This window comes from Salminus brasiliensis, chromosome 19, assembly GCF_030463535.1.
Source record: "Salminus brasiliensis chromosome 19, fSalBra1.hap2, whole genome shotgun sequence".
In the NCBI taxonomy this organism is placed as follows: domain Eukaryota; kingdom Metazoa; phylum Chordata; class Actinopteri; order Characiformes; family Bryconidae; genus Salminus; species Salminus brasiliensis.
Window position 1 is genome coordinate 13,755,209 of NC_132896.1, and position 20,893 is coordinate 13,776,101.

General features: G+C 40.0%; 1 protein-coding gene across 5 annotated transcripts in view; it reads left to right on the plus strand.

Annotated features, from left to right (window-relative positions):
- The window catches only part of tenm2a (teneurin transmembrane protein 2a), a 667,726-nt gene that overhangs the window by 36,353 nt on the left and 610,480 nt on the right, over positions 1–20,893 (plus strand). For all 5 annotated transcript variants that reach the window (XM_072664035.1, XM_072664037.1, XM_072664038.1 and 2 more), the window contains exon 2: positions 19,450–19,527. The gene's annotated coding sequence lies outside the window, so the exon portion shown is untranslated. The remainder of the gene's footprint in view (positions 1–19,449; positions 19,528–20,893) is intronic.

Here is a 20,893-nt window from a genome sequence, read left to right on the forward strand (position 1 = left end):
TCCTCTCTTCTTTTCTTCGCACCCCACCACCGCCCCTGCTTCTCCTGATGGTCCAGATTATGCTGAACCTTTCCTTGGCAGGGTGGGGTCTGGCTTTGGGTACCATCAGCTCAAAGCCCCCCAGAACCTTAGCCTAGCTCTGCACTTTGCAGACAGTAGCATGATTCACTTGTTTCTTCATGCCTGGGTAATGCAATTGGGTTTAGGAAACGATTGATCATATTTCTATCTTTTTTTTGATCATCCAAACACAATTTTACTGTCATACAAATATTATTTTATTGATTGTAGGCTGTGTTCCCTGTCACATTAAATTAATAATCAGCATTGCCAATGTTTAGGCTTCATGTTACAATACCTTTGAAGGTGCCCTATGGCATTCGACACCAAGACATCAGCATCAGATCTTGTAAGTTAATCTTGTAAGGGTGGATCTTACCCATGGATCCAATCAATAAGGTGATCTGTGTTTGTTCAGTACTAACCACTGCATAACGGGAACACCCCTCAAGACATGCCATTATGGAGATGCTCTGACCCACTTACTGTTCACTTGCTGCCCAATATGAATTTCCCACCATTTGACAGGTGCCACTGTTACCAGATAAACAACGTAACTCAATCCTTTACTTCACCTGTTAGTGTTTTTATTGTTTTGTCATGGCTGATTGGTGTCTGAACAAAACCTTGTATCTTCAAAATGAAACTTCCAACTGAATGTTATTGCAAACTGCTTTAAAACTTGTTGCTAGTGTTTACTATTTGATCACACATCTCTGGGGCACATTTATTTTGTTGGATATTTCTTGCTTAACACTTGTGGCATTGGTTCAGTGATGTTTAATGGAGGGTGGGTGTTCTTCATCGCTGTCTGAACAAAACATTTGTATTTGTCTATTTTTAGCACTCTATTCTGTACTAAAGGTTTAGACAGTGACAATATAGTGTATTTGCTTCAGGAAAAATGAAGCAAAAAAGCGAAAGTCGAGATAGATCTAAATACTAATCTAAGAACAACCTTTGTATTATAACAAAGCATTTCTAATTTGCTTTGTTGTTTCACATATCACTAGGCGTTTCTACACTTATTACTTGGCGTATTACACACAGCAGGTCAGCTAGCTTTTGTTCTTGCCAGCATGGCTGACAAAAACAGTGATTCTCTGCTGATTTCTATTGTATTTGCTAATCATGCTAATGATCATACTGCTTTTTGAGATTGATCACACCTGTTAGACTGTGTTGCGTTTCATTTGCCATTATTACTCAGAACCGTCTGGCACCTGCATTCCACGCTAGTCCTGTTTTATTGAGCATGATGCACTTGGATACTTCAGAACAACAACTAGTCTAAATGTCTTCTCAAACTAGTCACTAGAATATGTGGCTCATGGCCTTTTATTGAGGTAGCTAGGCATATGTTTTCCTTGATTTGCATACATTTCCCTGTGTTGCTTTTTTTTCTCATCCATGGGTGAATGGGAGTGAGCGGGGAGTGCTGTTGTAATTTCCCTGTAGATTGGAAACACACCTGCCCAGACTTCATGTACAGTGTGCTCATATCTGGGAAGAGCAAAAGCATGAGAAAAACTAAGCGCTGGCCTTTATTCACTTTTGCTGAGCACTGGCTTCGCTCTGGCATTGTGCTTTGCATATAGTGTCACGCTTCAGGCATGTGTTTGTCCAGCATTGGAGGGCCTGGGAAGCCATTAATATTTAAGATGTTCGTACTGGCAATTTGGTTCTTTTATTTATTTATTCTTCCTTTCTTTTATTACTCCTTCAGGAGAAGGGTCTGACTGTTAAGCAAATGCTGGAAATGGATGTAAATATGATCAAAGACTAAATAAAATGGATTATTGTCCTGAGAAACCAACGCAAAACAAAGAGAAAATAGTCTCAGGCTTGCTGTATGCTTTCGGTATGTTTGTGTTTCATTGCAAAGGGCTTTAATAAGTGTTGCTAGTGTTTACTGTTTGATCGCACGTCTCTGGGGTGCAATTATTTTGTCAGATATTTCTCGCCTAACACTTGTGGCATTGGTTCAGTGATGTTTAATGGAGGGTGGGCGTTTTTTTTTTTTTTTTTTAATGGAGAGGGAGGAGTGTGATGCGCCCGGTTTTCAGACGATCAATCAGATTTATGTATTCCAAGGGCTGGTCCTCATTCAGACCCATCAGGGAGGAGAATTAAAAGACATTGAATCAACCTGGCCCTAAAGGAGCTGAGGGAAGGAACGGGCAGAAAATTCTCCTGCAGGGCCTGAATCTATAAATTGCCCATTTACCATTAGTGACCTCAATATCTGTCACAGCAGTAGAATTATGGCCTTTCAAATGAAAATATCAAGTATTTTATTGAAATAAGGAAATGTCCCCGGGTCCTCCTACAGCAAATGAAATTATGCATGAGCTCTTCATTATGAGCTTTATTAAGTGATCCCACTGCCCACTGCAATCCAGCAGGAAACAGCAGAGGGAGAAATGAAGAGTGGCAGGTAGTGAAGTGGAAACATGCATGCACACACACACACACACACACACACACACAATTTAACCTTCATGTTCATTCAAATTTGTTTGGCTAGTAACCATTTTTAACTGTCAGAAAGGTGCATTGCTCTGTCAGGGACTGTTCTGTCGCTTCTGCTCTCTCTCTCTTTTCCTCTCTCGCTCGCACACACCACACTTGTGCTCGAACCTACTACACAGAATCTACTGTAAACACGCATGTGCTCAGACAGGCAGAAAAAACGCCTCTCAGAACGAGGTCAGCAAAACATGTCTCTCATTGGTATTCATTGGCCCACAGAAGGCGAGATGGGCATCCCACTTTTCATTTAATCAGCCTCTTATAGGGGGGTCAGGAGAGTGTGGCCCCCACATCTCAGAGTGGAGAGGGCTAGACTGTCAGAAGAGATTAGGCAGGGACCATCAAGGTGGACGAGCCAACATGGAATGGAAGCTGAAACTGAGCTAAGTAATTGGATTCTTGTTCAGTAAATGAGTGGGTGCATGTGTGTGTGCCCACCCTCTGTCTGTAGGTCTGTGTGTGTGTCCATGAAAGGACATACTGAATGTATTATGTGTGATGTTGAAGGAGAGATGTGTAGCGGTGACTTTGGATGCAGATTCATATGCACTGACCCTCGGCAGCTTGCACTTTTAAAAGGCCGTCACATGACACAGGTACTCAAAAACGGCAAATGATCAGCATCACATAAACACAGAAAGGCAGCACTAAGACTAGTGATGTTGCTGATATGTAAATATATGTAATATGTAATTCTTAACTTTTCTGTAATAAATTACATTTCATCACTGCCATGCAAAAAGCCTTGTATCTTTCAATAGAAGATAATGTAAAAAAAAATATTTTTGAGCATTTCTATTGGTCCATTTATCATTACATTTTTAAACAATGCCAAAAAAGACAATTGCCAAATTCAAATGAATGGCAAAGAATAAAAATTCACCAAAATAAATAAATGAATAAACAAATAAATAAATATATTTTTACATTATTTTACATAGTCTCTCCATTTTCACAGGCTAAACGTTTGGGGATTTGAGAGTTTTATAATACTGTGACATATGCAACATTTAAAGAAGAGGAGGTTAACAAATCATTAGGCTAGATAGAAGACAGAAACTTTTAAAAAAGTTTCCCCACGCACATTCATACACACACACCTCTTTCTTTAAGATTGTTTGGACAGGTGAAACCAACATTGACTATAGAGAGTATAGTCCTTGAGTATAGCGAAGGAAAGGAAGGGATCATGATCCAAAGCATACCACATCATCTGTCAAACATGATGAAGGACTGTTATGGCATAAACTTGTATATCTGCCAATAGAAGTGGGTCACTGTTGTTTACTGATGATATGACTGTTGATACACATAGCAGGAAGTACATAGAGTTATACTATCTATTCAGATTTGGTCAAATGGAGCCTGAGTGACAGGATGACACTTCACTGTACAGATGAATGAACCCAAGAGTCATAACACACATACTAAAACTCTTCAGACTCATAATGCAATATGATCAGAAGTTTGGAAAACAGCATGTACGTTATCAGTGCATCATAGGGCAATTCTATGCACTCAGAGGAGCATAGCAGCTGGCAGTTGCCATGTACAGAGCTGGCAGATGCCTGTGATTGGCCAGCGCTGCTTTGGATTCGTTGGACAAAAGGGACTGAGCAATCGACCCCTTCAATTTGCATCCCTGGACTCTCAGCTAGCAGCAGAATGATCAGGATTCAATGGTAGGCCATATGTTTTCAATTTAACCCCTTTATTTATCCCTGACAGTGCCACGATAGGTTGTGTCTGAAACAGTCCAGAGTGCAGCAGGCCCACTCATTCACCATTCGAGAAAACCCTGAACACTTTGTCTGAACAGCAACTCTCAAGGTAGCGGCTCCAATATAACCTTTCAGCCATGACCAGCAAATTGTATTTCATTCTCTTTCCCTCTTTTACACACACACACACACATACACACACACACACACACATATATATGCTCGGGAGAATGGAGTCAACAGTCAGCTTCACACCATTTACCCTCTCAGTGCTGCTGAGGCAGGTGTGGGTATGCTCCACCAAAATGAATCACCTTTTAAAAACTTCACAATGGATTCATCTGCCTCCTCGAATCCCCAGCCCTCCGCCATCTATCAGTCAGTCAGCTAGGCTGGGGGTGGGATAGAGGAAGGGGGAACAGATGTGATGAGTAGAATCTGTACAGTTCTTCTCGCTCTCTTCTCGTAATGAAAGAGAGCAGTTGGTGTCTCAATTGCAGAAAAAGCGCAAGAAAAAAAATCACAGCTGTTTTTGGTTGCGACTGAGCCACAAAACAAAGTGACTCTTTCACAATTAGGACAACTGCCTTTCGGAGTTTGGATCTAAATGACTCTGCCGCATTGACTCTGATTGGACGCGTCTCGTACACCACCCCCTAACCCTCCCTCCCACGCCTGTGCCCCCATTAGGAACATGAGCATCATTTTTCAAACTAAATTGAGCCCTCTTGGAAGCAGTCTGCCAATTCCCCTCCGTATCTCGCAAAATTGTTCGAATATTCGACAGACTCTTCCAGATGGCTGATTGCCTGGCATTCTCTTTTTTTTCACCATTTTTTCCTTTCCTTCCTCCTCATCAGACGCTGCCAACTGGTGTGAAGGGGCCTTCCTCTCCTTTGTAGTCGGCCATTAAACGCTAAAGCCCACATTTTCACCAGATGGTTGCCCCGTCTCCACCCTCCCCGAATCCACAGCCGAAAATAACCGTGCATGTGTGTATTGTGTGTGTATTGGTTTCAAAAATGGGAGCTGAAGAACAGCTGAAGGCAGCCATCTTTAATCTCTCCACTGCAGCCTTGATGTTATCTTTTTCCTACAATAATGTTTTGCACCACATTCTTTCACACTCACACATAAACAGCCAAATCAATAAGAGGTTTTAAGGAGACATACTGTCAGCAATGATCCATGGTGTCGTTGCTTTTGATTAAATTCTCTCCACAGAATAGGAGAGAGCCTGCTTAAGCCTAGTAGGAGATGAAGCATACTTTATTTTTCACATTCCAGAAGCCAGTAACTGGCTCCAGCAGATTTCTAAAGGTTCGTAATAATTGTTTTGATTTTCTTTAAAGGGAAAAGAAACACAACACACACAAAGTAGTACAATGCTCCAACATGGGTCCCCATCTCAGAGTAGACCATTTCAAACCATTATGTACATTTTCTTTTGTAAAACAACACTAGTTCTATTCCATTGTCTTCAAAGCTATTGTTAAGAGTCTGTTTACTCCTGGCTTTACTGGGTTTTTGATGATCAGATCATAGTCAGATTTTACTTGTCGGAATGAAAAGCCAGGTGTAAACACCCCCAAGACTCATTGTGATCAGATAACAAATGCATTACTTAAACACTCTGAGGCAGTCAGAGATGGATCTCATCAACATTTAATGCAAGTGTAAACTGAATGGGATCGGATATAGTCAGGCAAGTGGAAATTCGTTTGATCCTAAAAACATTAAAACTAGTTATAATTACTGTGGGTCTTGGCTTTTCCCTCCCTCATGCTCTGTCTCTCTGACTCTTTGTAAGAGTTTGTGTGAGTGTCCACACTCACGCTCGTACTTATTTACTTAGTTTGTTTCCTTCTAGTTTAAATAGTCTGTTGCATTTTCCTCTCTAAAGCCTCTCTAAAATCATATCTTATCTGGTAACACTGGGGGCACCTTTTAATGACATGTGTGAACATGTAAATCCAGTCAAATTTTGTTTTACAAGCTGTCCTGTCAGAGTACAGGGTCTTGTGTTATGCCCACACCTATGCTTAACTGACTAGACCTTTCATAAGTCGATTGTACATTTTTATTCAGACATTTTATATTGAATTCAGTTCTGAGTTTTGTGTATTGTTGTTGTGTATTAAGTTTTGTGTATTGTTGTGTATTGTAGGGAACCTTTATTGTGTTGTAAACAGTGTATACTTATACCATTTGTCATTTGTGAGTCATCAAAAGAGGAAGGGTTAAAACTCTATTAAATATAGTTTTACTTTAATTTTAATTTAATTTTGTTTGTACATAAAATTGACAGTGTATTAAGCACAGAGGAAACATATTTGCTACAGCCTACTGGAAGTGCTGTAGTATCATATGTAGGGCAACTTGACATCTAATCACATTTGGCTGAAAGTATAACAATATTGATCTGGCTTAACATTTAAAAAATGAGTTCAGGTCTTTAGTTCAGGTCAATGCTCTGGGGGCCTCCCTAATCTGCCCTCAAAACCCCTTTCGTTCTTCTTTATACCTTTCATTTTGTCCTTTCTCCATCGATCCACCCTCAAGTTTTAATCCTCTTCCTTCTTTATGTTGTGTTCCCTGACTGTTTTGGTTTAGGTGCTGTTTTTGGAATAAAATGTTTCTGAATTTGTCTAAATGGGACTTTACTAAGTTTGCTAATATGACAGGTATTGGCCTCAAAACAAATATTTAGACATGTTTGCAATAACATTTGCAGAATTCTCCACACCTCACTAATAGTATTCACTGCTAGGGTACTAGTGCACTAGCTAGTGGTAGGCTAATACTAGTTTAATTTGAACCTATATGTATCTTTCAAATTGACCTTAAATATAAACTAAACCTTAACCTAACTTTAATCTCCGCGGAGGCACTGCTGTTTCTCAATTCTTCTTATAGCAGCATATAGCAGGCTGGGTTAAGTGTATTTGGCAAAACAGAGCCACCATTGGATGTAAGCTCCTTATTAATTGTGAACTATTTATGAAATATCAGTCAAGAGCTACTTGTCTTTTTGGTATATGTATGACTTTTATAGGATTTTGTTGACTGTGGGAGATAGGGTTGGATCTTGAGAAAGAGAGAACTTTTGTCTGGAACTAAATTAGACCCCCTCTAAGAAGTGTATTGTAGATTTCTCTTCTTTAATCCTTATGAGAGGATTCTGGTCTGTCGCTCCACTAACACTGTGCCTGGTGGAATCAGACCAATTTCAGATAACAGTGAATCCTGCCCAATGAAAACAACTGCTCAATGATGAGCACCCTTATGGTAATTAGACATAATAGGTGTATTTTATTGGCTTCTCTCACTCAATGCAGCATGAAGCTCATTCGCCCCACTTTACTTGATATTCCACTTTTGCTAAACTTAACCTACATAATTACAGAATGGAAAAAAAACTACCTAAATTTCTATAATTACATGAGTAATCACCTTTACATGTGATTCACAATCTACATTATATAGCTTGGAGTCTCAACTGCAACAAGCTTTTAAATGCTTGTCAATGTTCAAATATCAAAAATTACAAAACCATGGCAAAGGTGTAAAGAGTAGGTTCTCTGTCCACAACATAAAACTATAAGATATTGACAAAATATAATTCACATCACTGAGTTTCTCTACATGTATCAATGCATTTTGAGAGATACATTAGGCATGTAGATGAGAAGGAAAATGGTTCTCCTCCGGCTTTTCTCCAGTGTTGAAGGGCAAGTCATGGACGTAACCTTTAACATGGCTGACCGTCTTCCAGCCTCATTGCTTTTAATGTCAAAGTGACTGTAATGTATGACATGTTCCATCCCATACATCTTTCAGTGTCCTGGCTGTCCTGCTTCAGTTGAAAGATGCCTCTGGTCCCCCATGCTGCTCTCAGGGCAGGGCCCAGTCCAGATGTTAACTGGATGGGGGAATTGGAGGAGCACAGGGGACATACCTGCCCTCAGGCCCACCTTCTCATCTCTAATCTCACCCTCTGACAGATTGGTCATTTTCATGTCTACTGTCCCATCTCAGCTGAGACTCCATACTGTTCTTTCTTCCTTTCTTCGTGTGTTATTTTTATTCTTTTGCTCTGTCTTCTCCTCCTTGTGTCTTTCTTCTTCACTTTTGTATCTTTTTTTCTGTCCTCGCTGCCATTTTTTATTTCTTTCTCCTTTTCTATTGTTCCTTCCTACCTGTATTTGTTTGCATGTTTTCTATCTTGTATTACTTTATTCCTTTCTTTGTTATTTCTTTCTTTTTTCTCATACTTTCTCAGTTATATCTAATCTTTCTTTCTCTTTGCCTTCTTTTTTTCTTTCTTTCTTCTTTCTTTCTTTCTTTCTTTTTACCTTATTACTTTTTACTTATTTTATTCCATTCTCTTTCTTACTTTCTTCTTTATTTCATTCTTTTGTTGTCTAGTTTCCTTTCTCTCTTTCTTCATTGTTTCTACTATTCTTTCTCTTTTCTTCCTTTCGTTCTTTCTTTCATCCCTCCTTTCTTTCTTTCATCCTTTTTCCTTCCATCCTTTCTTTTACTTTTTCTTACAGAGATCCAGGTCCATGCCTTATGAGCAAGCACCACAATGGAGGTGGTAGCAATAGTGGAAAGGAAAAACTCCCTCATACCAAGAGGAAGAAACATTGGGAGAACCAAGACTCTGCCCGAGGAACCCATCTGCTTTAGGCTGACCCGCACAGCGCAAACAAAACAAATAACAATACATAGACAGACAGATAGATAAAGAAGAGCTATAGCTAATGTAGGAACAGGTTATGAAGTATGAGTGTGAGTAGGTGCTGGACATATGCTCAGTGTTAATGTTAAAGTCCATGCTGATTAAGTATGTGTTTGTATAGCAATGGAGTGTGGTAGGAGTGGATCATTGCAGAACCGTAACACAGCAGGGCAGTGAAGAACCAGGCTGAGTGAACAACAGGGCACCATAGCAAATGCAAAAAAGATAGAGAGAGAACAGAAAGGAAGGAAAGAAAGAAAGAATCAGAAACAACCACAATAATAGTGATAAAAAAGGCTGTTATCAGAGTGGGACAGAACAGTGGTGAAATGTAATCAAAACAGGACAGAACATAGAACTGGTGAATTATCTGAAAGCTTGTGTAAAGAGAAAAGTTTTTAATCTAGCCTTAAAGACTGAGAGTGTCTTTAAGAAACGGAAGACAGGAAACTGTGGTATTACCCTTAGACATTTTTAAATGTCTAACAATGTAATATCAAATAATGAGAATACCACCCTTGGTAGTTTTCCTTGGTGCTGGGGGAGGCAAGGGAGGCAAAGGCGACAGGCTGAGGACCACAAAACGATTTGCAGATGCAAATCTGGAGGAGAGTTGGGAGTTGGGAGGAGTCCCGCGTTCCTCGGCCATGCTGATGCTCCCAGGGTCTCTCCAGCATTGGGGTGAATTTGCCAATAGCCAGGGTCCGCTGGACCAGTGGCACCAGGGTGGAGGTCGCCGCGAAGGAGCCTTCCCAGGCTTCCTTCAACCTTGTCTTCTGCCAGCGGAGCTCTGACTGCTTCTCCAGGAGAAGTTGGATCTGCCGATCCAGCCGGGGAGCGCATTCCTCCATGGTCACCATGTTCCTCAAAGTAAACACAAAACTCACAAATAACAGTTACTAACACTTACAAGTAAAGCAAGGCAAAAGATTAGGAAAGTATTGGAAAAATAAATAAGACCAAACTAATATTAAAACGTCCAAACAGAGAGCAACAACATGAGCTAATGCTAACAAATAATGAGAGTCATCCTTTCTTTCCTTCTCCTTTTTTCTTTCTTCCAACCTTTCTTTCCATTTTCTTTCTTCCTTACTTCCTTTCTTTTACTTCTATCCTTCCATTCTTTCTTTATGTCTATTTTCCTTTTCTCTCTTACTTCATAGTTTCTTACTATTCTTTTTCTTTTCTTTCTTTCTTTCTTTCTTTCTTTCTTTCTTGCTTTTTGCTTCCTTCCTTCCTTTCCTTTCCTTCCTCCCTTTGTTCCTTTTGTTATGTTTATTTCTTTGACTTTTTCCTTCTTTTCTTCTCTTCTTTTTTTTTAAATCCCTAAATCCCGGGTGGTCAGGGACAGGTGAGCCAGTTGTGAGGTTAAGTGAAATTTGATTTCTGTGAGGTGCATAATTCAGAAAGATGGCCTGTTTCAGCACTGCAGCGAGTGAGACGTGGAATGGAACTATGAGGACTGACAGCCTTTGACAGTTCTGTAAATAAGCACACACAGCCCTTTCACTCTAATCACAGCCGCGTTTCTCACACCTCCACTGGCCTTCCAGTCACAGTTAAACAGCCAGCGAGCCTCACTCTAGATATTCATGCTCAGGCCCATTGAATCTGCCAGTAAAATGAATATGGGATGAACTTTATTTATGCATTATGTTAAAAAATGATCTTCACACAGGTTTTGAATATCATGGGCCTCTATCTGTTTCACCCACACCCTCTGCAGTAACAATTTGTCACGAACCTCCTAAGTTAAATTAGAGGAGATGGCCTCAGTGCTTTGAGATGCAAATGATCCAGGCTTGTAAATAAGAGGGAGAGGACAGGCCTGCGGTCACCCCGGCATGGCTAAAGAGAGACAAGTCATTTCTGCTCTGAAGTGCTTTTATCTTTATGGTGTCTTTTAGGTTTCCCCCCCTCTTTTTTTCTTCTATCTTCTCACTGTTCAGAGTTAGCACAATGTTTATGCTGCATAGGTAATCACAGCCTTTGAGCTTTTTAGAGCAATCAGAGAAGGAGGTCTCATCTCTATCCCCAGAACTGGCTCTGGGAAAACAAATATAAATGGAGATTGTGTGTGTAAGCAGGAGCAGTGACCTGCACAGACGGTAATCATAGTGGGGGGAAATGCGAATACCTGGCCCAGCACTAAATACACTCTGCTGTTAAAAGACTGAGGCGCATGGATTTGTGTGTGTGTTCTTTCAAGTTGTGGTGAATGTGTGTTTTAATGTGTATTTGTGTGTGTATGTGCACCAGGAGTAAACACCTTCATCTGGTCAGTGGCCCCTGTGAGATACAGCACTGGGTCATTAAGCCTCCCTGAGCTTTGCCTGTAAGAAGAGCAATGATGTTTTATACAGGCAGTGGACCTTAACTCTGCAGCCACATCCATAAAGGACAAACATTTAAAGTAATACAAAGCAATCACCGCTGCAGGCCGGCAAGGGAAGGCTACAGCCTTATAAAAAGCATTCTGCTGAAACTGGAATTTGTGCATGTGATGGCCTGCCAAACAGACCTTGATTTGGCCTCTGTCACCAGTGGGAACTTGTAAAGATGGATGGGTTGGGGGGATATGCTAACTGCGATTTTTTTTCTAATAAAAAAAAGATGCCAGACTATAAGAATCTGCGTTAGGAGAACTTCCACGTCTTTTATGGTTTAAGTTATTATAATTATATTATATAAGTTATACAATTAATAATAATAAGAAGAACTGAACCTCCTGTATTTCTGTGAATATATTTTCTTTTATTACTGTAGGATATTACCGTCTCTATTCCTGTTCATGTATGTCTTTAATATTTATACAGTCTTATACTGAGATTAGGTTAGAATTAGTGAAATTATCTAGGGTTTGTGGTCTGAACAATTCATTCAGATTAGGAAACAGTACTTAGGAAACATGCATAATGATGCTGTTACACCTGTGCTGTACTGTAATTGTAAACATTTGATTCCTATCCAGAGTGCTTTAAATCAAGACCTCCTGCACTGATTAACCAGTATAATGCCTGTTTAGCAGAGATTTAAACCCAAAACAGCAGCTCCCAACAAACCTACCTAATCGGTGATAAGAAAAACAACAAAAAAAGCCAGGCTTTTATGTGGAGTGTCATAAATTATGCCTGTTTCTCTCCACAGATCAGACCAGACAGGTCCCTCTGTCATCTTTCCCTCTTCTCTTCTCTCTCTCTCTCTCTCCAATCCCTGTACTCTGTGGTCCGGGGAAGACTGTCGGGCAGATTGAACAGTAAATTAAATTAATGTAGGCCATTTCTCAATCATTTTTCATTTCTCCAAAATGATTAAGGCTGATGTAAGAAGTTCATTAAAACAGAAAACATTAGACTCATTAAAAAGCCATTAAAACTATTGTGGCACCGTGATTTATTCTATCAGTGGGCCAGAAGAGAGAGAGAGGGACGCGGGTGCAGGGGATGGGCAAGGGGGCGGAAACATGGATGCATTGGCTGCTTCCAGGATGGAGGACCCCAATTTGAGCTCCCTAATTTTGATTGGCAGGCCACCGTGGCTTTCTCCATCCATCCCTCATGCTCCATGGGTGCTGGGATGCTTACTGATGCAGTGTGTATGAAAGAGAGAGCATAAGAGAGAAATTGTTAGGTTCCATGGTTGGATCAATTTGCACAAGCTGAACTGCATGAGCTATGAGGCTTAACATCTGATCCTAGATCAGTGCTCAGTGTGCGTATGTATGTGTGAGTGTATATTAATGTGATCATTCTGCCTCTCATTTGGCCCATGCAGGGCTCCAGTGCTGTTAGCAGCCCATGATGAGGGGCTTTATTACCCATTATGATTGAATCAGCACCTCTGCCTCCTCGGCGCCATTAGATACCTCACCCTCCTCGCCATCCGCCACCGGCATTTCCTGCGTTAAATGTCATAGGAGCCAATCTGTGGCCCAGAGAGGGGGCAGGTGTTGGGTCATTAGTCTTGCTGATGGGTTAGGTGAACCCGGCTCTGCACCGGTCCTGCTGCTGCTGATGGCCCAGTCCCCAGCTGCGGCCGTCCCATCAACTCCAGTGGAATTTCCATCCGGAGAGACACTGTGGCCTTATGGGATAGATTTCACTCCCAGGCCCCATGTCGCACTGCCCCCCGCCCATTTTATCGTTCATCTGCTGCGCAAATGATTCTTTCAAAGCCAAGCGATGCTGCGAGCAATATCCACCGTTTCCATGCCTGGAGACACAAACAGGGGAAAAAAGAAAAAGGAAAGTGAAAAATATCGCTCCGATCTGTCTTTGAGTTTTCTTCCCTTGATGGAGAGCTTTTGAAGCCGGCCCTGGGAGTCGCTGGCAAAGGGGTATGAAAGCGGCTGCTAACAGTCAAACCTCTTGCTAAGAACAGATAGTGGCTTGCACAGATATTCCTTCCCTCTGAAGTGAATCTGCAAGACTCTATCAGACAGCTTTAGACTTCTCAGTTATTCCCCCTTTGCACTGTTTCAGTGCTGCCTGTCCCATATTTGCTAGTCTTTCAAATAAATCTTTCTACATGTTTTTTGGCTCGGATGTGTGGTCCAAGAAAGGACCTTTACATTGTGTTGAAAAGGTGAAAAGTCTATGTTTAATTGTTGAGATGTGAATAGTTGGCTCCTATAAAGGACCTTTGTAGGAGCCGGGGGTCACAATGTCTACAGTACGAAACCATCTGTGAACATTCTATTATGCCTTACAACACCCTGCATGTACCTGTTTACCCCCATAATAGCCCAGCAGGGGGCTCTTAACTTTGCTGTTTAAAGTTAAAAGTTAAAGTTAAAAGTTTAATGTTAAATTCTTCAAAAAGCAAGCAAAATGTCCAAATCAGATCTAAATGCACTGCATTTAATTAATCCATTTTTGAGGATTATATCTAGATAAAGCCAGGGCCACACAAAAATGCAAGTGTAAACACACCCAAGATGCTTTTATACAAATCTCATCACTCAAACCATTTCAGGACCTTATTGCAGTATAAACACAGCTGTCTCTCCAAGATGCATTCGAGAACCAAAACCCCTCCCAGTACAACTGAAACAGCAGTAACAATTGTAGCGCAACGCATATTCCATCCTACAAACATGTGGCTAAAGTCTTATCAGGTTATAATCCAGACACTAGCCACAGGAAGTGACAGGGGTCTTTTAAGCATCTTTTACTTGTTATTGCTATTGACAGATACATTTTGATGGAGGGTGTCTATGCTTTGGGCTTATGTTGTAGCCAGAGGTCATCATTTATTTGCTTAGCTCCTCAGAGTTACAGAAAATCTAAACAGGGGTGCCCACTGTAACATTTGTAGGTAATTTAATATAAAATATAATATGAGTTTCTGTGTGACAGCTTTTCAAAGGTCTGGACAATTTGGTTCTTCTGTGGTTTCACTTTGAAGATCTCCCTTTTGACACCTTTTTAGAGTGTAGACTGTTCATAACTCAGATGTGGTTTCTATAATAGTACAATCACCCTGCCAAGTTCTCAGTGTAAAAGTACAGTCCTTGATAAATTACCTCCCTTACTATACTTCCCTTTCCTTCACAATCATCTTACTCAGACTCTTATTTAGAGTCTTACATTGTTATCCTTTATAGGCAATATGGCTTTCTGTGGCTTTCGGTGCATTTGCTTGCCTCAGCTCAGCTTGTGGCACTGACTGGAAGAAAACTTCCTTGTTCTTCTTCCTTTTTGTTTCTTCTTCTTCGTTTTCTTCTTCTTCCTCACACTATCCCCACACGCTCCCCCATTCTCTTTCTCCTGTCCTGTCTTCTGAATTGCAAGCAGAAAAAGTTTGCAACAAAGACGGCGTCTCCATTAGTTATTCAGATTCTTTATAGCTGGGCCTGTCAGTTCAGCACACATTTAAATATTCATTGAAGCCTTTGAAAATCACACAGAAATGAAAAGTCGTATAGGCGCAAATCCACTATGTATACATTAGGTGGAAGTGGGGGGGGGGGCTTTTTTGTCTTTGAGGAGGCTGTTAAACACATACAAAACAGATGGAAATTCCCACCCACACTGCATATATTCACAGACATAACTTTCTTTCCCAGTGATATGACCCCCCCTAGCCTTTGAAAGAGAATGGCAAATGACTGAAGGCACTGCTATTCCCTATATTGTCTCAAAACAGGCCTTTTGCTATGTGGTGTAATTGAATGTAATATAGCCAAGTGGTCGGACCAGCATAAGACGTCTTTGATTTATTGTGGGTTGGTCCAGCTTGTTAGAGGCAGTGTGGGGAGACAAGTGAGGGAGGGAATAGACTATGAAGGGACCAGTACAGATTTAGCAGCATTCCCTCATGTCTCTGCTGCTTCTACAGGAAGGGAAACGAAGGGCGTTGCTTTAATTATTTAATTAATTTCACCCGCTCTGTTCTTTACTGATGAAATGAAATGCTCCCTCCACCCACATCCCTTTCTTTTATCCTTATGGGCCTTTTGGGTATTTTTGCTCCTCGCTAAGTTCTGTAATTTCTTCCATTTCTGTAGATTTTGATCTTTATTCCCTCCAATGTTTATGTGGCATCAATCGTTGTATTGTTGAGGTTCTGTAAAGCTTAAAACATGCTCATCAACAAGAGCATGCGTGTGTGTTGTTGATGTGGGGGTTGTTGGGCAAGGCTTTGTGCATTGTCACGTCTCAGAGGTGCTGAGAAGCTTTGTGGTTTCCTATTGAGAAGGTTAGAATGTGTGTGTGCATGTAGACGTCAGTTTCTTTCCTTCACAACCCCTGAGGAGATGTGTACTTCCCCTGTGTGTTTGTGAATGTGCGTGTGTGTTTTTGAGCGTGGTGTTGCGGGGTGTAGGACCGTGCGAAGCCAGGTGCAGCGGAGTGTGTCCAGCCTGTCAAGGTCCAGAGCAGACAACGGGATAAGGAGTGGTCAACACGAGGGAAAACAGCTGCAGCCTCCCTTACTTGGCCATGCCTCAGTGGGCTAGAGCAGCCGCCACGTGGCCTCCCCCTGCTCTTTCTGAAGCTTAAAGCACGCAAAAGTAGTCTCTAGACCTTCAATCAGACAGTCTGATAATGACACTGGAGGCCTACAAATAAGCTCTGAATCATAATCAGAATCACAGTGAGAGTAGGAGGCAGAGTGCAAGAACCGGGTCTTTATTAAGAAGACTCAAACAGACCCTGAAGTAAATAAGAGGTGCAGGAACTATTCAGATTGGTTGTAAAGAGGCTTGGGAGAGGTATTTTTTTACTAGCATTAGTAAAAGTCATTTTACTTTGGTGGTACAAAAAGTCAAGTATCTTTCCAAAACTACACACAAAAATACATTAACATTTATGTCATTTGGTTAAAGCTCTAGTCAATCCAGATGAGTAAAGTTACACAGGTCAAGACTAAGTAACTTGTAACCTGTAAACTAAGTAACTTGTAGAACTACAACTTAACCTCAACAGCATATAAATTAAAGATAATGAATAATGCTATGTCATTCTCTTTTAGAAATACACCAAGAATCTCCTGAAGCAAAATACAATTATAAACCTCAGAGCCGTGACCAATCATAAAGAAGTACAAGTGCTGCAAACAGACAGAATCAAATTAAACGCAAAAGCAATTAGTAACTAACTAAAGTAGAAGTAAATTTTAAATTTCGGATCTCAATTTTACATCGATTTGCAATTGCTGTCTCATCGCCTATACTGTAGCTGTTGTTTGTGCTTGAGCATATTTATTTGTAACAAATGTCAGTAGAGTAAGGGTCTACTACTTTCTTATTTGGAAATAGAAAAAGGGATCTACTACCTTTTACTATTTGGTTAAATTTAATAGGCACTGTCAGTGTGGACAGCAAGAGTAGGCGGGGTAGTGTTTATAATAGTAATGGGAAAAATGCCTACTAAGTAATTGTTTTTTCAAAAACAACAAACAATTGAGTGATCTGGGTTTTAGAAGGTTTATACTTTACTAAAATATTAGGCATCATCAATACTATAATAAAATTACATTTCTAAGAGAACAAAAACATACTTTATACTCTGTATATTTTATATATTTATATTGTATAGGTCATTTAAACCTTCAAAAATGAAACTTCATATAATCAGTGCTGTTACCAATCAATCAAGTTCCCATTTCTTTGGTCAAATGCATGGCCGCTCCACAGCTTCTTAGAATTGCTTTTCTATTAAGATTTTACAAGCTGCGAGCAGTTGAGCACCCTTGTCAGTGGTAGGTACACTTTAAAGTAGCGGGAATCACTAATTAGAATTCTTTTCAGCTACTGACTCTTTTGGACAGCATATGCATATACAGTTAAAAGTATTAAGGTAGGGTTGATAATAACAAGGTCTTGTGGGTACGAAAAGAAATGACAATCCATCTTTCATTCGTCATTTACAAGAGTTATTTTTCTAGGTGCGGATGTCAACATAAGATAAATCGTATGTGTAATAAAGAATATAAAAAAAGAATGCATATACTGTATATTAATCAGTCAGAGAATAACGGGATACACATGGAATAAATATAGTGCATTGTCTATTCGCCTTTAGAAACACTATGAAATCAGGTCACGCTATTGTTTTTGCTATAGGGCATAGCAACACCTGCAACTGTAGACCAATTAGCATTTGCTTACTTAGAGAAAGTAGGAGCAGCACCTGAAAAAAATAGCTAAATAAAATAAATAAATAAATAATAACCCAAATAGTAGAGCCGCATTGACATTGTGATTAAGTGAAAAACTGAAATAAGAAATAAAGAAACAACCCAAAAGAGTAGATTTTCACCACAGCCAGGTTTGTGGTCGACAGAAAGAGAAGTTTTTTGTGTTTTTTGTGTTGTGGAGCATTTTAGTGCTCCACAACAAAATTAAGCCCAGTTTTTGAACTCATACTACGTGTTTCTGCTCAAGTAGGTGTACTGCAAAGATACTGTACTTTTACAGTTACCTTGTACTGTAATACTTAAGGTATTATTAACAGAGCAACAACACTTGTTTGGTGTCTAGTGCATACAAATGCATAACATGATGTCACATCATTATGCTGTTATAAAAAGTTTGAAATCAATACACTAAGACCCTGTTCACACCTGGCATTAACAAGCATCTTGGACTAATATCCTGATGCACTTCTGACAGTAGTGAAGTATTGCCCTTTTCAACCATGTCGTTGCCCTTGCTGGAAAGTACGCAATAACTGCAAGACTGTTTGGAAGGCTGACAGATAAAGACGATTCTCCTGTCTGGTGCACCAGCCAAAGAAGATGTCTCATCTCCATTCGGGCTGAGGACTCCATGCAATGAAAATTGGAAGACTCCTACCGTAACCGGGCCGTCTATGAGGCTATTTTCGCAGAAAATTTGTGAACCACTGTTCAGTGAGTTCCCATAGCACAACCAGCTCCCACCAATCTCCACTTCTGGTGCAAACCCATTGAATTCTGCAGGGCTTGGGTCTGTCAGAGCAAAGGCAAAAGAGACATCTTCTCTTCTATTACTTAAGGAAAAAAAGTTAGGCTAGCAAATCACAAGATTGAAAAGTTAGAAATAGTTCTTACTGGAACACAAGCAATTCACAGGAAATTTCAGTTCTAAAACAAATGCAGAAAGAAAATGATGTAGTAAATGTGCAAGGAGCTCCTCCTTCATTGAAAACAATATGAAAGAAATCTGAAAGTCACTGGAGTCACATTCAAAATGTCAGGTGTAAACAGACATGGGTTTTGGCCCTATTTGCACGCATATCTCACATAATTTTTTCCCATTTTTGAAATTTTGGATAGCCAATTAACCAACCCACTCGTTAATACTTCCCTCCTATTATATGTAATACTCCTGACAGTGGGTGGGTAAGGACTGACACAGGCACAACCAGCCACTACCTCTTTTAAAACAGCCAACAATGCAACCTAAATAGGGAACCAACTATCAGCTAGCAGATGCCCATGCTGGAAAGCATCACATGATTTGGGGAGAGAGAGACATCTACCCACCCAGAGAGAGCAAGGCCAATTATGCTATCTTGGGCTTCGGCTGTCGATGGCAGGCTGCATGACTCTCGATTCAAGATCGGGACTTGGCACTAAAGATTCCTTGTATAATCCTCGGGTCACTAGACCACTCAAAGACTCTTGTATTGCCATTCCCCACTTTTTGACATAATGTAAATCTGGCAGTTCTTAAAATTTGTCAATATTTCATTTATACTTTTTCACACTGACTTCAATTAAAGGTTAAGAATGTATTTTCATCCTCTTGTAAAGTTGCCATTTTGGACATATAAGGTTTTTGTGTGACACTGACGATATGTTTCCGTTGTTTGTCTTCATTTCTCTAACCAGTATACAATCCTGAGTAGTAGTTGATAGCATGAATTTTTAATCATTTTTATAACCTGACTCTTTGTTTTGTTGTAGGTGGAGCAACATATGTTTTGCCATGTGCCCTTGGACTTTCTTTCTCTGACAAGAGGTCTTAAACATCCCCAGTAATTGGTAAATGTAACTTCCAATTATTTTCTGCTTGGGTTTTAGTTGAATCTGTTGCTGTGAAATGTGTGTTTGACTCACTGCAGTGCAAATTATTGTTTTTAAAACACTGTTAATTGTTTGTTTTTTATCTCATTCCATTAAGGTTATATTATGAGCCTAGATGGGAGTCTTGTCTAGAGCTAAATGCTAACCTTAAAGTAAGAGGTTATATATCACTATAGTCTCATTCAAGGGAGTGATGTCCAAATACAGCAGAAGAGCAGGTCCCTGACATTTAATCATATTTCATGAAGAGATTTGAACTGGTGACCCTGTGGTTATGGGTCTTGAGTCTTCCACAGCAACTCAGCTGTAGCTCATGTCTTATAACATATGATATACAGTCTTATGCAAATATTTGGCCAAATTACACAATTTATTAAGTTATTAAGTTATTAAGAACAGAATATTTACTTAGTTACAGCAAATAATGTATGCCCATTAAAGTGTTTTATAAAATACTAAAACATATAATTATCAGTTAACCTTTGACAGAAATCACACCAAGGTCTATTCACAAATCTCTAAGATGTATAGGTTAGAGGATGGTAAGGGCCATTCCAAAAGTTTCAGATTATTCCCATTAGGTGTTTAATGTATGCTTTTGATCATTATCCTGTTGTAGAAGCCATCCTCATTTCAGCTTCAGCGTTTAACAGATGGTTAGACATTTGCGTCCAGGATTTGTCCACCAATGTTGCTATATGTTGCCTATTGCCAAAGCATGAAACATCCACCCCCAGATCCACAATGGGATCCACAGTTGTTCTTTTTAAAAAAAACAAATCTCCTCCAAATGTGTCTTTGCTGATTGTGGCCAAATAGTTCTTTTTTGCCTTCATCACTTTCAGTTTTGCTAAAATTTATCTGGCTTCACTAGTTGTTCTGTAGCTTGCTTCATATGTTGAGTTTTTTGATTCATGGATAAGGTTTCTTTCGTAAAATGCTTTCATAAAGACTTGCAAGCATTGTTGCAAGCAATGCTGCACAGTAGAATGGTACACCACCCTCCTGACTTAAACTTAAACTTAAAAATGCAGGGTCTTTGCAGTAATGTGGGGCTTTTAGCATACCATTTGTAGGATTGTACATTTGAGTTCCTAATTAGAACAGTTTCCTACACCAGAAATCTTTTTAAACTAGAGAAAACTAAAGAGGTGTAGTTCAGGAAGAAGTCTGACAGACTCACATCCACAACATCATCAGAAGACAAGTTTCTGAGAGTCAACACTTTGTGTGATAGGCAGCTCACATGACGACAACAACTGGTAGCAAATCTTAACACTGGACCTCAACTGAAGTCTCAGTTTCAACTTAACAGGTGAAGTAG